This window comes from Lagenorhynchus albirostris, chromosome 17 (assembly GCF_949774975.1).
Source record: "Lagenorhynchus albirostris chromosome 17, mLagAlb1.1, whole genome shotgun sequence".
Taxonomy (NCBI): Eukaryota; Metazoa; Chordata; class Mammalia; order Artiodactyla; family Delphinidae; genus Lagenorhynchus; species Lagenorhynchus albirostris.
The window spans coordinates 71,114,069-71,133,716 of NC_083111.1; the positions used below are offsets into that span (position 1 = coordinate 71,114,069).

The window sequence follows — 19,648 nt, forward strand, 5'->3', positions numbered from 1 at the left end:
CTATGAGTTTTCTTTCCTGTTTAGGCTGCAAAGACAATGTCTGGATAGTTCTCCTTTTTGACAATTCCTTCTTGAGCCTCCTGGCTAGCAGCCTTCGGTGAATTTCCATGGCGCTCCATCAACCTGAAGGAGGAGAAGAAAGGCAAAAACAGATGGGCATTATTCAGTGACCTCACTTAAAATAAACAAGTTCTGTATATCCTAAGGATGCCTAAAGTGATACATTTTGTGATTAATTCAGTGGGTCCTTAAAAGACTTCACATCTGATTTAAATACATAGAAACCATAACATTTCAATTGAGATGCTTCAGAAAACTAAGAAGTGACGAGGAAGAGGACTGATTAGTTATTTTTTTTAAAACAAAATAATTTTGGTATTTAACTACAATTCAGGCACTCCATCATTAAACAGTCTTTCAGGATACATTTCAAGGTAATAACTTTAACTCCACTTTAAAAAAAAACTCAAAATTCTGTTGTAAACGTAACAAATGTTCATCGTACAACTTTTGGGAAAAAAGAGAAAACTACAGAAAATTAAATAACAATTACTCAGTAAGTCTAAACCCATAGGCTGTCTCTTAACATTAATTATGTAGTTTCTCCAAAATTTCTTTTGTTGGCATATTGTAAATCTACATATAGTCAGGAGAGACCAACTAAAGAGGGCGGGAGGTCTCACTTGAGGATGTGAAAGGGTTGAGGTGAAAATGGCAGAATGAGAGTTTAATTGCACAGTCATAGGGTGTTGAGCCATCACCCTTCGCCTACCCTAGGGTGGGAGGCATGTGTTTGTCCCTCAGCCCAAGTGCAGTGGGAGAAGGATAGACAGATAAATAGATAGGTGGGGAGACAGATATTTCAAATGGACATCAGCACCAGCAGTAGTGATCGTTGACTACATAAGAGAAAAGACAGGAGCCAGAAAAAACTGAAATGACATATTCAAAGTGTTGAAGAAAATAATGACCACCCTAGACTTCTATACTCGGTGAAAATATCCTTCAAAAATAAAAGTGAAGGGCTTCCCTGGTGGCTCAGTGGTTGAGAGTCCGCCTGCCGATGTGGGGGACGCGGGTTCGTGCCCCGGTCCGGGAAGATCCCACATGCCGCGGAGTGGCTGGGCCCGTGAGCCATGGTCGCTGAGCCTGCGCATCCGGAGCCTGTGCTCCACAATGGGAGAGGCCACAACAGTGAGAGGCCCGCGTTCGGCCAAAAAAAAAAAAAAAAAAAAAAGGTTGGAAATATTTATACAATGCAAACATTAATAAAAGAAGTTTGATATATACTAATATTTGACAGTTATTTTAAAGCAAGAAACATTACTACAGATTAAAAGGTGCAATTTTTTTTATAATAAAAGGATCAACCTATGAGAAAATGTACCAAATCTAAATTTACATCTAATAACATAGCTTTAAAGTACATTAAGCAAGTACTAATAGGACTAAAAAGAGAAATAAAGTCACAGTCGTTTGGCAGAAATTCATGCATCCCTCGCTCAAGTTCTGATCAAATAAGCAGATACAAAATGAGCAAGGATATAGGATATTTCACTAACATGAAAAACAAACACAACCTGACACATAGAGAACAATGCACACATTAACTGCAGAACAGAATGACCAACAGGAGGATCAGAAGAATGAATACAAAACAAAGTTCCACGACTGCTGAAGGTGAATTAGAGGATGTGCTTTAACCTTTGTCAGAATAAGGCTTCCAACTACTCCTTCCACCACCACTGCTTTCGTCATATTAAACTTTTCTCCCTGTAGAAACCAGACAATTTTAGGCCTGTTCCAACAAGGAGGAAGAAAAGAAAGCTAAACCTGTGTACAAACTTCACACCCAGATCTGGCACTAGTCTTGTCAGTTCAGTGGCTCAAAAAGGCAAAACTGTTCCTGTCCTAATTCATTGCTCTCCTGGGAGTGGAAGTTTCTTCCTGGAAACATGCTACTAGGAAATTGGACTTTCCCCTAACAGTATCTCAAGAAGATACTATGATTCAGAGAATGACATAAAAATGTTAGATATAATTCTGTCTTAGCACTGATCACATTTTTATTTTAGTGAAATGTCTATATTCCTCACACTTCATCTCCAGAACCAGATCTTACTAAGATGTGTATCCCAACGCTCCACACAGTGCTTGGCACGTCATAGATATTCTAAAAGAATGTGTTGAATAAATAAAAATTGGAAAAAGGTGAGAAAAGGCCGCTGGCAGAGACTAAAAACAATCTGTGAGTAATAAACAGTACTTTCCAGAGTAGCCCTTCCTAAGACATGACATTGTAAATGTGGTCCGCAGGAAACTTGGAAATCACCCAAATTCAACCAGAGTAACTGTGTACATCCTCAGATCTCAGATGTGACCCAGAACAGTTGTTAGTTCATCTACTGAACTACAACTGGACATTCTGAGGGAAGATAAGTTAATAGATCCACGTGGTTTGCATGGTGATGGAAATCGGGTCAAGGTCAGTGGCACAGTACAAGGAAGAAGCAGCAGCTCTGATTAGCCAGTCTCAGGCTTTGATGTCCTGGAAATGGGGACGCCTGCATTTAGAGTGCCAGGAATTCCCACTTAATCTCCCACAACAATCCTTTAAAATCATTACGTCTTTGAAATGAGATAAAACACTGAGGTCCAGAGAGAATAAGAAAATTGCTCTAATTACTGCTAGAACTGAGAATCAGATCCTGATCTTTCTATCCCCCCAAACCTGGGCTCTTTCAACTGTTCTCTACGGGTTCCGAAAACAGCTTTTAAAAGATGCTGCGGGGTCTACTGCCTTTGTTCAATAAGCTACTGATACTGACTTCACTTTCCTTGGGAACTTCCCCACTGGGGAAAAATGTGATGACAAACAAGAACTCCTTAGTCCTCATTAGAGCTATATTCTCTATATTTCATTCATAAAATGGAGTCTGGACTAATAATCAGTACCTGATGATACTGGTTACTCACCAAGATTGGAATTGCTTCTTGAAGGACTGACCGGAAAGACAGGGCACCCAAAGGCCCAGACCTGGCCCCTCGATGTGCCGTTCTGCCAGCATGAACAGCACATCCAGAATGCCTCTCTCTCCTTGATGTCTTCTTTTAAATCATTAATCAAACAACTTACCTACTACTTTCATAAGAAATAAAAAGGTCAACCCAATCTATTTCCTTTATTTATGTGTTGGAACTCTCTGTGTTATGGATTTTGAAACTTTTTAATGTGTGCTGCCAGTATTTACTTCATCTTTCATTTGCACCTTAAAATGTGTAATTTCTTTTTTTACCATAGAGAAGTATTTTCTCTTTTACTCGTATCTCTCTCTCGTCCCCACTCTCTCTCTGTCTTGCCCCATTTTTCTTCTGCTTCATTCTTTCTCACATTCATCTCTTTATTGTCCCTCCCTTTTTGACCCTTATCTTTTTATCATGGTGAATTTTTTTATTGAAGTATAGCTGATGTACAATATTATGTAAGTTACAGGTGTACAATATAGTGATTCATAAATTTTAAAGGTTATACTCCATTTATAGTTATTATAAAATATTGGCTATATTCCCCATGGTGTACAAGATATCCTTGTAGCTTATTTTATACATAGTTTGTACTTCTTAGTCCTCTACCCCTATATCACCCCTTCTCTCTTCCTTGGCCAATTATCTTTTCACACAAAATGGATAACCAGATGCAATGCCCAAAACTCTACCCATTAAGAGTATTTTTCCTTGCTACTGCCTTTCAAGGGCATTAATGCAATGCTAGCTCAACAAACCCTCAGTCAACCTAGTGGGGAGCTCTGGACTAAGTATTGCCTGTCAGAGCATCCCACATTGGCCCCAAATGACTGAGTCTTTACACCCCCATCTCACTTAGGCACAAGATATAGGCTTCCAAGGAAGGGTGAGACCCCAAGTTAGGTAGTTCTGGGTAGCTGAGGTCGACACTGAAATCTAATGGATCCGATGGCTGAAGGCTGTCACACACACAGTGCCTCGAATATAGTATATATATACATGTATTTGCAAGCAACAGAAAACCTGACCTTAGTGACATTGTTTTTTTTTAAATTTTAATTGAAGTATAGTTGACTTATAATATTATATTTGTTTCAGGTTTCCAATATAGCAATTTGATATTTTTATAGATTATGCACACCACACAACGTTATTACTGCTATTGACTATATTGCCTATGCTGAACATTACATCCCTGTGATTTATAACTGGTAGTTGGTAACTCTTAATCCTTTTCACGTATTCCACCCATCCCTCACCCCACATCCTTTCTGATATCCACTAGTTTGTTCTCTGTATCTGTGAATCTGTATCTGTTTTGTTATATTTGTTTGTTTGCCTTGTTTTTTTAGATTCTATATACAAATGAAAACATACAGTGTTTGTGAGACAGATAGATAGACAGATAGATAGACAGATAGATAGAGAGCTTCTTTATCCATTCACCTGTCCCTAGACACTTAGGTTGCTTCCATATCTTGGCTGTTATAAATAATGCTGCTATGAACATTGAAGGTAATATATCCTTTCAGATTGCTGTTTTCATTTTCTTTGGATAAACACCAAGGAGTGGAATGTGGAATTGCTGGATCATATGTTAGTTCTATTTTAATTTTATGAGGAACCTCCATGCTGTTTTCCACAGTGACTGTACCAGTTTACATTCCTACCAACAGGTATATAAGAAGAGTAACTTATGTGGGTTCAATAGATCAATAAAGTCTGTGGTTTGCTTGCCATTACCCTCATGGTCACAAGGTAGCAACTGTCATATTCACAGTCAAGGCCAGAATGAGAAAGGACATGGCAGTGTGTCTGTCCCTTTTTATCAGAAAATCAAAACCTCTTTCAGAATTCTGCAGGAAAACTTCATTTTCCTAGGTCTCTTTGGACAAAACTAAGGTATACGAAGGCTTCCAAGAATGCTGAAAGAATGAGAATGAGATTATCATGATTGACTTACACCAAAAAAATTTATTGCTTGGGTGTGGACATAATGCTTCCACTCAAAAAAAAAAAAAAAAAAAACTCCATGAGAGTGCTGTTAGCAAGCAGGGAAGAGTAGTTGAACACTAGGTAGAATATTAAAAATAACTGTCACAATGAATAAATAGTTATCGAATGGAGAATGATTTTTTGCTACACAAATAATTCCTACAATGGGAAGAAGTTTGACAAAATAATTTCTGAGGTCATTTCAATACCAGTCCATGAACTAAAGGGAACATTAAAGACTGTCTATAATTAATAAAAAGAAATCTTGTAACTATGGCAAAACATCAAGAGAGCCAGCAAAAGAGAGGAAAATTCTTTAGCATCATAGCCAGACTCATTCTGTATCCCCAAAGGAATCTTCAGGCAGCCATTGACTTTCAGAACGGAGCTGCTGGGGCAATGGTGAGCCAAAGAGGAATAATGAGGGCTTTGTCCTCATCCTGGACCAGGGAAATACTGATCAGCTGTAGCCTCCATGAAAAGCCTTACTCTTACCACCTTTAACGACTCGCCCCCGCCTTCCTCCCCACCCTCGACGGAGTCCCCTGCTCAAAATCTGACGTAAATTGTTTCCTTACCATGGCAAGCTGCCTAAGATTTCTGGGAAGTATGTTTGAACAGGAGTCATGCCAGGACTGGAATCAGCAGTGCTTCTGTGTAGCCTGCAATATAAGCTGTAATTAAGGATATTGAGATCCCTGATGCTGTAGGCCAAGTAAGTGTGTTGTCTGTGTGTGTGTGTCTGTGTGTATTTTTTCTATTTGCTTCTTCACTTAGAATACGAAAACCAAAGGCCATTAGAGACTGTATTAGTTTGATGGAGTGTGGCATCCATCCCAAGGCTGTTTTCTTTTTCCTCTCCATTCATTCATTCACTCATTCTTTCAATTAAAGAACTTTTTTCGGATAAAGAGTAGCTAACAGGGTAGATAAGGATCTAGAGCTTATGGTGAAAGGCAGACTTTAAAGCAATATTTTAAATTGTTTCTTGATGACGTCTACGCTTTTACCTCCTTCTGTTTTTCCTATTCTTTATTGTTTCAGGGTTGAAGTAAAATATTGCCTGCTGAGATGGTACAGTTGAAGGAGCATGAGCTATGGAGTAAAAAGACTTTGATTAGAATTCCAGCTGAACCACGCACGACCTGTTGGACCTTCAGCAATTTACTTAATGCACATGAAGCTGTTTTTCTTCATCTGAGCAGGTGGCCAGTGGTCTATTCACACACTAATATTCTAATTTTCATTCTTCTTCATTTCCTCACTTATACTTTCTTAAATAACCTACCTCCAGATTTGTTGTTAATTTTTCCATGGAGTCATCTTTCTTCTTGGCATACAGAGATACTCACTGTGTCCTAATAACTCCAGTTCTTTATTTGTTTGACTTAGTAAAATGTTATTGAGGAATAACATCATAAATGGATAGCTTAATGGATCTTCACGAACTGAGAGCCCTGTGTAACCAATACTTATATCATGAAACTGAACACCTTCCACATCCCAAAATCCCCTGCATCCTCTTCCACAACCAAAAGCTAACTACTATCCTTATTTCTAATACCAATAAGAGCATTGTAGGGACTCTTTTGCTTAGGGCTTCTTTCATTAAACTCCATGTTTATAGGATAAATTAATGTTGTTAGCTTCAGTGTTACTTGTCATTGCTGTATACTATTCCACTGTGTGAATATATCACAATTGTTTATTCATCTCTCTGTGGATGAATACTTAGATTACTTCAGTTCTGGACATTGACAAAGAGTGCTGCTATAAACATTCTTGCACATGATTTTTTGTCAACAGAGGTACACTTTTGGATACCTAGGACTAGAATTACTGGGTCACAGAGTATGAAAATATCCAACTTTATCCAAGTCAATATGGCCACTTTTCCAAAGTGGCTGCAACAATGTATACTCCCACCAACAGGGTATAGAGTTCCTGTTACTCAATACATTCACTAGCTATTCTTGCTATTAATTATTATCATTGTTCCCTATCGGTTGGTTCCTATTAACTAATGTACCTATCGTTCAACATGTTTTGACATGTTCCATCTTTTACATTTGAACCATTCTGGTTAATGTACAGTGATATTGCTTAGTGATTGTAATTTTCACTTCCCTGATGACTAATAAAGGTGAACAGCCTTTCATAAGTTTATTTGTCACTTGGATATACTCTTTTAATGAAATTCCTGTTCAAGTTTTTTGCCCATGGTTTACTGTTGAATTGTCTATCTTTTACTTATTGACTTGTGAAGTTCTTTATATATTTTGCAGAGTCCTTTGGTTAGCATATGTGGCGCAAATATCTTCTCTTGCTCTGCAGCTTGCCTTTGGTTTGAGTCTTATTCATTTCTGAATATTGCTCTGGAAACAAATGAAGTGGAATCATGCCTCCGCAGTTTCTTACCTGTGAGAATTCAGGCGAGTTAATAAGCTCTCTGAACGTGAATTCCCTATCTATAAAATGGGAAGAATGACCCTCACCCAACCTATATCATATTGTTGTTGGGAGGAACAAATTAGATACTACATAGGCAGAAGCTTGAGAATTCATACAGTATCCAGGTGAAGAATTGTAACTATGGTTTATAACTATTATAGATAACTTATATAAGTGTAATATATGCTGGGTAGAAAAACAGGTTAGGAATAAATCACCTATGAGCGTGATATCTTTAGTTCATATCCGTGAGATAAAGAACTTTTAGTTACACATCCTACAAAAAAAAGGAAGTCTTGTAAGACCGAAATAATGTTCCCAGATGTGAGCCTCCGCACTCATACAGGTATTTTCAGAACTTGACGTTGACATTCCTTATTTCTCATTTCCTCTCAGTTCCCTTGCTTTTCTAGTGAATATATCCAGTGAGGCAAAGATGTCTTCCCCAAGAAGGTGGTGCCACTTCTCAAAAACCTGAGCCTCAGGGTCGTGTACCACAGTGTTCATTGCAGCTCTATTTACAATAGCCAGGACATGGAAGCAACCTAAGTGTCCATCATCGGATGAATGGATACAGAAGATGTGGCACATATATACAATGGAATATTACTCAGCCATAAAAAGGAACAAAATTGAGTTATTTGTAGTGAGGTGGATGGACCTAGAGTCTGTCATACAGAGTGAAGTAAGTCAGAAAGAGAAAAATAAATACCATATGCTAACACACATATATGGAATCTAAAAAACAAACCAAAAAAAATGGTCAGGAAGAACCTAGGGGCAAGACGGGAATAAAGACGCAGACCTACGAGAGAATGGACTTGAGGATATGGGGAGGGGGAAGGGTAAGCTGTGACAAAGTGAGACAGTGGCATGGACATATAGACACTACCAAACGTAAAATAGATAGCTAGTGGGAAGCAGCCGCATAGCACAGGGAGATCAGCTCGGTGCTTTGCGACCACCTAGAGGGGTGGGATAGGGAGGGTGGGAGGGGGGGAGACGCAAGAGGGAAGAGATATGGGGACATATGTATATGTATAACTGATTCACTTTGTTATAAAGCAGAAACTAACACACCTTTGTAAAGCAATTATACTCCAATAAAGACGTGAAAAAAAAAAGTGGGAAAAAAAAACCCTGAATCTTTAACAAGATGCATTTTCCATCCATTTTATTTCCTTAAACCAAACAGCAATTGACTTTTGTTGAGAACTTAATGGCTGTGAGAGATATAATAATGTGGAATACTAGAAGGTCAAACAGTGACACGCTGAAATCACCTCATCCTACCTCCTAATTTTATACCTTGGGAAACAGAGGTTTAGAGAGATAAGGTTACTTACCTAAGGATGTACATGAAGTGAGTGAAGGACAAAAGCGTAGAATTTTGCTTTACTAGGTTGTGGAAGGCCACAAGTGTGTGTTTTGTTCATTGTCGTAGCATATGGCACACCAAGCACAACGCCTTTCCAACAGCCTTCCTGCCACTTCTCAAACACACCAAGCTCATTCCTATCCACAAAGAGAGCTACCTAAATGGAAAAGGCTCAGCACTTAAAAATGTATAGAATAACATAAACAACTGATTGATTGTTTAGGGGTACACACAGCTGGGAAAACTTGTGCAAATTATTAATCGTAGGATATTTCCCATGTTCCTCAGAGAACCCTTCCGAAACTACCCACACCCTGAGATAGAGATAGTCTGTGTTCTCACAGCAATATGTTCTTAATTCTACTATAGCAGTGTGTATTGCATTACCTGATATTATAGATAGCTGTTCATGTGTTTCAATCCACTAGACTATGCCTAATACGGACCTTGATACCTAGTACGTGATCCATAGATAGTTGTTACATGAGTGACTCAATCAACCAACAAATAGCCAACAGTTGATTTCTCTACTACTTTAGCATCTCAACCTATATTCCCAGGCCTGAAATTAGGGATGCTAAAAATTACAGCTCTACTAAGTATGCTGTGTCTGGGTGAGGAATGCACATAGACGTACACATACATATCTGTATTTTCTCTATTTCTATTGTTAGAGTATGAGAAAAACAGAGACTATAAGGGACTGTTAGTTTGATGAAGTATAACAACCCTTCTAAGTCTGTTTTCTGTTTCCTTTCTTTACACTCATTCATTCATTTATCCATTCATTCATTTACTCACTCTTCCAATTAAAGAACTACGTAAGATTGGCTAGCAAGAACAATTTTGTCCCTAGCAGAGATTTGCCAATGTCCAGAGACATTTTTGGTTTTTAAAACTTGGGCAAATTGCTACTGGCATCTAGTGGGTGGAGGCCAGAGACGTTGCTAAGCAACCTACAAGACAGCCCCGCAGCAAAGATGTATATAGCCCAAAATGTCAGTAGTGCCAGGGTGAATAACCTGCTATACATCTATTGAAACTAAAATGGTGGCCATTAGCCTGTGTAATCCAGAAGACTGTTACTAATTTAAGAGAAAGCACTGGTCTCATCCAAGGGTAAGACATATGCACTTATGTGGCTTTCCTTCTCTAAACTTTGCAATAAATAAACCAATCAGCACTGTTTATCTGTAGAGAGTCACAATGGCCATTCAAATCTAACATTTGAAATCTGAATCATTTAAATCATTCAATGATTACTTACTGCATGTCTCATAGTTGCCCAGCACAGTGCTATATGCCAAAAGAGAAGTTAAGAGAAACAGTTCACATTGAATTACTGCTTCCCATTTCTCAAAGCATCTTTACTATGTGACATCACAACTTCCCTTTAAGGTAAGGAGGATGAGAATTTTGGGCCCAATCTGATAAGTAAAGAAACTAAGGCACAGAGACACACGTAGAGTCTCTATCTTCCAAAATTAAAGAGTTCTCTCACTAATATAAAAGTGAAGTCATGGCCTGTATAAAATTGACAACAAGATATATGATGAAACCCATTAAAATGGCATGGGTATTGTTTTGTAATTGCCCATCTGGAATCGAGAAGGAGGTAGAAGATAGCAGGACTAGCTCCTTGTTTTCGCCCATTCAGGCTGGTATAACAAAACATCATAGACTGAGTAGCTTATTAACAACGGAAATTTTTCCCCATAGTTCTGGAGGGGAGAACATCCAAGATCAACGTACCAGCAGTTTCTGGCAGATCTCATATCTGGTGAAGGCCCCTGCTTCCTCGTTCACAGATAGCCTTCTTTTTGCTATGTCCTCACATGGCAGAAGAGATTGGGAGCTCTCTGAGGTCTTTTTCATAAGGGTACGAATCCATTCACAGAGGCCCCACCCTCATGACCTAATCTACCCCCTGATACCATCACATTGGGAGTTAGGACCTCAATGTATGAATTTGGGGGAGACCCAAGCATTCAGTCCATCACACTCCTCCTCAAGCACTTCTTTAGTAAGACCACCCATCAAAATCAGAACGAAGAAGCTCAGCTAAACTGATAGCCCCTAAAAAGTTCTCCCTGTCTGCACAGGTTCAATGGTCCCATTAAGATAAGTACACTGCAGAGGTGAACTAGTTTCTGTGCAAGCGATCTTACAAAATTGTATCATTTAAAATAAATACAAAATACATTATTAATAATGCATCTTTTAGTAAACAGCATCCCTATTTCTCATTGAGGCTTCAGGAGAAAAAAATCGCACACTATTTTTCTGAGTTTACTGAAGAAACTAAGGCGGGTAGAGGTTAGATGATTTGCCCAAGGCCACAGAGTTACACAAAGTTTCATGACTGCATGACTAAGTCTTTTGCCACCTTTGCCTTAGAACCCTCTCCTCTTTTTAAATCATCATCACTATTTCTCCACCCTCCACCTTAATTTTCTCCGGAGGGGAACAAAAAAGCACAAAACTCAGAAAAGTATGACACCTCTAGGGATTTTTCATGACTCACTAAAATAACTGGACACATCCTCTGGGAAACTGAGTCAGAGAAAAGAATGTGGGAAGATCTTCCCCTTCCTCCGAACTGACTGGGCGGTTCTCTGATTGACATTCTCAGATTCCCACAAGGAGAATAAAGCTCCTTGTGTCTCAACTATTGAACTCTGAGCTGGGAGGCATCTTTATCTTTTCCAAGAAAATGTAATCACCAAAACCAAAAAGCGTTCTTTACCGACAGGCACGACTGAGTCAAGACAATGTCCCCTGCAAAGGAGGCCCACAGATTCCAGGTCTGGCTGTGGTCAAGTAGACCAGACACATTGCATTCTGGTCATTACTAGGGTAGACAGCCTTTAATTTCACTTCAAACCATTTTTATCAGCCTCAACTAAAATTTGATATATGAGACACATATAATTTCACAATAAATTTGTGTTTTATATTGAGTTGTTCCTAATAACATATATTCCCTAGTGTGGTTTTGAGAACACAGAATACTAACAAGTAGAACCGTGCCCGTTGGTCCCAGGACCATCTCTGATACAGGAGCACCATTAAACTCTCAGAGTCTGGAAGACAGTGTATAATCAGTTATACTATTATACTTCTCGATTAAGGTGAATTTATTAATTTATATAATATCAATAATACCAAGAATAATTGAGAGGGTTTTATGAAACTATAGTAGTACTAGAGAAAAGAATCAGACACAATTTCACTCTTATGAAATAACTGACTATTCAGAGCTATTAAATTTATCAATTTAAGTACTTCATCTGTACGGGTTCTGTGATACATACAAGAGATAGAAAGGGGCTTCCCTTGTGGCACAGTGGTTGAGAGTCTGCCTGTCGATGCAGGGGACACGGGTTCGTGCCTCGGTCCGGGAAGATCCCACATGCCGCGGAGCAGCTGGGCCCGTGAGCCATGGCCGCTGAGCCTGCGCGTCTGGAGCCTGTGCTCCGCAACGGGAGAGGCCACAACAGTGAGAGGCCCGCGTACCGCAAAAAAAAAAAAAAAAAAAAAGAGATAGAAAGAAGAATTTGAGAAGCAATCCCTATCCTCAAAGAGAGACAGATATGTCCCTAAATAATTACAGACCTTGGTAACGCCATAGCGGTTGCCTGCACTATATGCTATGTTAGAACAAATGTGGGAGTGACCAGTTCTGCATGGGGGGCAAAAATTGTGAAAACAAACCCAGCAAACGTTTGAGGCTGCTTGGATGGTCAGTAAAATCAATCAGCCTCAGTCCTGTAAGATGGTCTTCCAAACCCCGGCTCAATGACCAGTGGTTGATTCAGTGACCACACAGACACAGACATATTTAACTGCCGGCCCGTTCTGGCTCAAGCTTGGTTTCACTGGGTAAGTTTCCTTCAGGGCTATTGCATTCAGTTTTCTTCCTCCATTTCATAAACTGAGGTCAGGAAGCAAGTCCAGAATGTGACTAAGTCAACTCTTAAGACTTACAAATTCTTCACAAGGAGGAAAGATCATTGTTTGTATATAGGGCCAGATTTCAGGGTTCAGGGAGACAATGACAGAAACTTTACTACTCAGACTGCTTCTTCCCTTGCAGCTGAGCAAGGGATTTCGGACATTTAGTCTTTTAACTCTAGATGGGCATCATTTCATCCAACTCATCAAAAATAATATAATATGACATGGCCTTATATAGTGAACCTTTGGTCTCTGGTCTCTCGGGACCAGTCAGTTAAGCTTTCCCAATATTCCATGATCCATCAATAAATTAGTACCAGGTCTTACATTAGGCACTGGGGAATCAATAATAAATGAGCCATGATCCTTGTCTTCAAACGTTGTACAGTTTAGGGAAGAGAAAAGTACCAAACTAAGCAATTAAAAGTCTGATTCCAGGGGACTGATGTGAGCTGAGGACGGTGACAAATTGCAGGTGCTGGGGAGGTGGGCGGTGGAGGGAATACTTCCTAGAAGAAGCATCTAAGCTAGGTCCTGAAATGAAACGCAGGGGATATGCAGGCGAAGAAGTGAAGGAAGGGGGCATTCCAGGAAAGGAAGTAGTAAAAACAAAGGCCTATGGAGGACCAAAAAAAGGGGTGCAGTCAGGACCTTAAGGGAGTTCAGAATAGATGGAACATAGCAGGGAAGACGGAAGATTGAGAACAGAGAGGCTAAATCTAGTTATATGCTGGCTACGTTACACGGTTCAGATTTATTTTGAAGGCAGCAAAAACTCTGAAGGTTTTTAATAGGGTAAAAATAATAATAAAGGGTACCCCAAAAGCTACTGCTTGGAAAATGGGTTAGAGGGAGTGAAGACTGAAGTTAGAAACCAACTAGAAAGCTCTTTTGGTAGTCCAGAAAGGAAATGATAAGAGGCTTGAATTTTTTTAAAAAATGGCAGTGTATTAGAGAAACATTAGTACATTAAAGAATCTCTGAGTACTTGGAAAGAAGAATCGCTAGTTGATTTAAGGTTGATGCGTAAGGAAAGGGAGGAATCAAGGCTGATATTTAAGTTGGAAGCTTGGAAATTGGGTAGATAATGGTCCTATTTATTGAGGACAGTAAAAATTCATTTTTCATGATTTTTGTTTTTTCGTATTTTCAGTACCCATATCAAATAAATGATAATTTGCAGCTTACTAGAACCACAGCTCTGGAACTAAGTTATCTTTATGCCTGACGTGAAGTCATCTAATTTAATACTGGTTCCTTAAATATGTACAAGGGAGGAAGTCAGACACAAAAGGTCACATTGTGTGATTCCATTTATATATGAAATATTCAGAATAGGTAAGTCCATAAAAAAACAGAAAGCGGATCGTTGGTTGCCAGGAGCTGGGGGGAGGGGAAGACGGGGAGGAACTGCCTGATGGCTTTAGAGTTTTACTTGGAAGTGATGAAAACATTTTGCAACTAGGTAGAGGTGGTGCTTGCACAACAATGTGAATGTACTAAATAGCAATGAATTGTTCACTTTACAATGGTTAATTTTATGTTAAATGAGTTTCATCTCAATAACTTTTTATAAAATGTACAGGGGAGAAATAATCACACCAAGGACAGAGGTCCCACTTCACCTTGGTTCAGATTCTCACTTAAACTTGGGGGATATTTGATTCCTGCTCTTTCTCAACCGTTTCAGGAGATCCTCTCTTCCTTTACACAAACGTGATGTTGGGCCCTGACAAAATCAATGTTACAATCAGAGAAATAGGTGAACTTTCACAATAAAGGAAATAGCACGATCCTTCTGAACCTTCAGTGGAAACTCTTCAACACTTTGATGATCCTGTGGGGGAGGAATAGCCATGGATGTGCTGACGTTCCTGTCTGTCTGGAAGTTTTATCTTCTTTCTCTTACAGTCAGTGTTTCCCCTGACTTGCAGGCCATTTAGCGAGCACTAAAGCAGTTGTGGGACCACCACACGGCTTCCCCTCCCAGAGTAACCTGTCATGGTGGCTCTCCAAGGACATACCGCATTTACAGGGTATCCATTTCAAAGATTGGCTAATTGCTCCACAGGCTGCAAAAAAGTGCACCCTCAAATCATAAAAGGGAAACACTCTGGCTTTTCCCAGGCCACAAAGCATGACCAAGTTGATTAGGACTCATAATTCACACTCCTGATACCTGAGTTTGATCCTCAGAGAAACAGCTGCCCTATAAAAGCCCAGACAGAGCATGTGTATCAGGCGGTTCAGGCTGCCCTAGCCACAGCTCTGCGTCCACAATAAATGGCTTCTGGCATGTCTGGACCGGGGCTGCGCTGGAAATGAGACAGTAAGAGTGGAAAATCGTCCTTATTTGTTGAGTTCACCTACCCTTAACGGCAAATCAAACCCCAACCAATGCAGCTCACAGAATCCAAAGAGCTAAAGATGGAGATGCTTCCGTGGACGAGTGATCCTCTCCCGGGAGCTAGTCCTGGACCTTCCCCCACAGCACAGGCATCAATGTCCAGATCTCCAACACGTGGAGTGATGAGGCAATCGGTGTTCTACGGTGACATACCCCACTAGGGCTGATTGGGTCTCGCCAATTAGAGTTCTGGTGCCTCAAAAAGGAACACTTGTAAGTGGAATGCAATGGAAAGCCAGCATCACGGTAAAAGTTACACAAAGAAACGTTTTATGGCCGTTCGTGTCAAGATGAGAGACGCAGTGTGCAGGAAAGTGTTTTATAGCACAGAGGAAAGCCACGTTCTATGGGTGAGTGCTGTTCTGGAGAAGATAAAGCCCATCTTGGATTCTATATGCGATGACAGGTCTTTCTCTTGCTGACAAGGAACTCTAAAGTGATGCTGCACATCATAGGGTTAGATAGACACACAAGATGTGATATTGCCTAGAAATGGCTTTGAACCATGGCTCCACTACTTCATTCATTCATTGATTCGTTCAATCATCCAACAGTTACTTCTAAGTGACTACTGTGTGCTTGAGTATAAAGCAGTGGACGCGATATGGTCCTCTTCTCAAGCTTATCACCCAGGGGTCATGGAACAAGAAAGCTAGCATCACAATAAGGCTGAGACGTGCTCTGATGAGAGGTGACATCAGGTGGGACTACAAAAGGGAGAAAATTGACACAGAGGGATAGGCCAGAATTCCTAGAGGAAGTAACATCTAAACTAAGGCCCGAAGGCCAAGTAAGTTAGCAAATTGAAATACTGTGTGCCTGTGTGGAAAGGTAAAATGAGATTAGAAAGAGTTGATTAGAAGACCCAGAACATAGAGAGTATTTGGGGGATCAGAGAAAAATGAAATGGACCTGGAGAGAGAGTCCTTATAGGAAGAAGGCAAAGGAAAGAGATTTCATTTTTTTACATAGAAAAGTGACACAGGAACAGGAATTTTAGGAAAATGTTACTAATCAGGTAACTTTGCACCAACGACTTAATCCCTCCGAGCCTTAGTTTTTAACATGGATAATGCTACCTAACTTGCTGTGCAAATTAAACAAGACAATTCATGTAAGATGCCTAGTGCCTGAAACTTAGTAACTAACTACTCAGCAGTAATCACAAGGAAATAGCCATTAGCAAATTTGATGTAACTTTCAACCTTCCCTTCCTGTACAAGTTCAAACATTTTAGGAAACATTCTCTGTAAATTCAGGTACAAATTAGTTAATTCAATAATTCAGCTTTGGGGGGAGTCTGAGACTCTGAGACGTTCATTTGCTCAATTGGTGATTCCACATACGTTTAACTTACTGAGCAACTTTTCTGTGCTGGTCACCGGGCTTGCTACTGGGGATGCTGTGATGAAAATACTGATTGGATGGTGATTCAGTTAGAAGAAGAAATGGTTGCTTACATCAAATATCCAGCAAATTACTGTGGTTCAGTGTGGTTTGGGGTTTATGCCAGAGACTACCAGTTGCCCCGAAGTACCTATTCCCTCCTTTTCTTTATGAAAAGAATTCTCATTTTAGGTGCTGATAATGTTCTGTTTAATTATTTGGATGTTGCTTACAGAAATATGTTTAGTTTGAGAAAATTTATCAGGGTATATGTTTATGATATATTTATCATAAATATATATATATATGAAATACATATTATATATATAAAATCATCAACAAAAATTAAACTTTAAAAATCTTCATTTATCTGGGCCTATTTTTGTCCAGCTAAAAAATATGTTCTAGGACTCCTGTGCAGCTAGGGAGTGATATGACTGAGTTCTGGCCAATGAAGTATAAACACATATGTGGAGAGATATTGCCAATAAGTCTCTTAAAGGGATATGGACATGTTCCCCCCCCTCTTCAACCCTAGACCTGGGAACACAGATGATGTATAGGCTATCTTTGATCATGAGGACAAGAGCCACATCCTAGGGATATTTGAGAGATTAGCTAGACGAAGCTTTGACTCTGCCTGACAACTTTTCACAACTGCTCAACTAGTCCTTTCCTCTAGATTTAGTTTACCTGAGAAAGAGGGGTGGGGGGGAAATGGTCTTGTTTAAAACATTCTTATTTTGGATTTTTTTTGTTAATTCAGCTGAAGTTCATTTTAACTCATACAAAGTTCAAGGTGGAATTCTGTTCAGTCCTCGCTTCCACACAAAGAACACAGAAATGACTATATATATTATATATATACCTTATATACACACACCCAAATGATTTTATATATATATATATATATATATATATATAAACAAACAAACAAGGAGGTACCTAAAAGAGCAGCAGAAAGAGCAGAACCCTCTGAGTCTTAAAGGTCTGGCTTCACTTCTTACTGTCTAATTGCAACTCTACATTCTCATACGTAATACCGAGATTTAAACGTCTACTATGTTTTCTTCATCGTTAAAGTTCTTTCCTGGCAGCAGCTCAGTCTAAATCTAGTTAACTTGAAAAGGGAATGTATTGGAATGTTGTCAAAGATGTCACAAAGTAAATTGATAGGCTAGTGTCCAGGCTGAGAAATAAGGCAAAAACCAGAATGAAAAATCAGAATAAGATCAAGGGAACAAGAGCATCCTACCATCTCAGCAGAGTGCCACGCCTGGAATGAAGGATTTGGGCCATTTTTTTCCCCGCTGTGAGTCACTTGACACAACATACAAAGTAGTGGGGAAAAGAGTCTAATCAACTAAGTGTAGATTACAAACCCATCGGCTTCTTTGAAGCAGTGAGTGAAAGTCTGGAGGGAAAGGTACGCACCGCCTCCAGGGGCCTCTAGTCCTCTATTAGGAGGGCAGTGGACATTGATTTATAGTCCCACTGAGATTGTACAAAGTGGGGGCCACCTAGGTCCCTCAAGTTAATGGATGCTGGACAGTCATAAATCAACAAATGTCCACTCTTACCACCTCACAAGGTTGTTGAGAGTGGAATAAATTACAGACAAAAACTGTGAAGACTGAAACCTGCTATACAAATACTCATTACTGCTGTTATTAATATCAGGATTTATGAAAAAATAAAGTACTTTAAAATCATGGTCATTTCAAATTTTCAAGATTTCCTTCCTTTACTACAGAAATTATTCCATTAGTATCGGGCACTAAATTAATGTCTCTCAGATTAATAGCAGAGAATGTGTGTAGATAACGTTGACATTAACTGGTAAATAAAAAAACAAGTGCCCTTTCTACATAGGTTTGGAAGGTCACATTTCATTTTAGGTGGGTTTCGAAGAAGAGTGTGGAGGATGGGGAAATGTAAATTTCTAGACAAAAGTCATCACTTAGAATGGAATTCTTAGCAGTGGTCCTTGAGTGCATGAATGGCTTTAGAGGCTTCTAAAACCCTGAAATTGCATGTAAATATTTTGTTTGTTGCACACAGAAGTGTATATATTTATATTTCTCGTGGATATAGTCAATACTTTTTTATCAGCTGTTGAAAGGAACATGACCCTAAAAACACTAAGAATCATTATTTTTAATATGTTATCATGGTCTATGGAATCATAAATATCTGAATTCAAATTCTGGGTACCCATCCTAGGTTCAAAACTGTGTCAATCAACGAAGGAACTCATAAACCATTCCCCACTCTTCAGGAACTTAGGGTCTAACACAAGAGATAAAAGAGTAGGTATACGAACTAAAATATCATAGGCTGTAAACAACAGAAAGTCAAACTGAGCTTAGCCTACATAACATGGAAATAGTTCATAAAGCTCTCGGGAATAGAAATCCAGAGATAAGGTAGGTTTCAGAGTTGGTGTAATACAATGGCTTTGATTGCACTTCTCAACAATTCTCTTGGCTTGGAATCCCCCGTGTGCTGGCTTCAGGCTAATATCTGTTGTGGTTACAGAGTGGCTGCAGATATCTCAAATGGAGTAAGCAAAAATAACATCCATACAAGCAGGTATCATTCGTGGTTCACCTTTTTTTTTTTCCCTTCAGAGTACTCTGCAGAATTGAGTATTCAATTAATATCTCTTAGATAGCAAAGTGATTGGATAAAAGCATGAGACATTTATATAATAATACATGGCAGGCATGATTAAATGAGCATTTTAGACACCACAAACAATAGATCAAAGAAAGAAATTATACATTCAAAAAGCTACTAAAATTCAAAAAGTTTCTAAAGAATATCATGCTTCAGATAAATAGAGGGAGACAGAAATAGTATTTCAGGCATACGGTTCCTGCTTTGTTTAAAGCAAATGAACTCAAAAATGAAAAAAAGACACTAGATTTCCAAGGAACTTTCCATCCATTCCAACGGGTTTCATATTTTAAGTTGCAATATTATGAAGTTATTAGGACACTGGAAGTTTCCGTGGAACCTTTGTTTCCTACAGGATCTCAAATTACCTC

The 19,648-nt window shown here is 39.2% G+C and overlaps 1 long non-coding RNA gene across 1 annotated transcript in view; it reads right to left on the reverse strand.

The window, feature by feature from the left end:
* Positions 1-19,648, reverse strand: part of LOC132508351 (uncharacterized) — a 66,826-nt gene continuing 47,178 nt past the window's right edge. The window contains exon 3 of the long non-coding RNA XR_009536545.1: positions 1-123. This is a non-coding gene — a long non-coding RNA (uncharacterized LOC132508351). The remainder of the gene's footprint in view (positions 124-19,648) is intronic.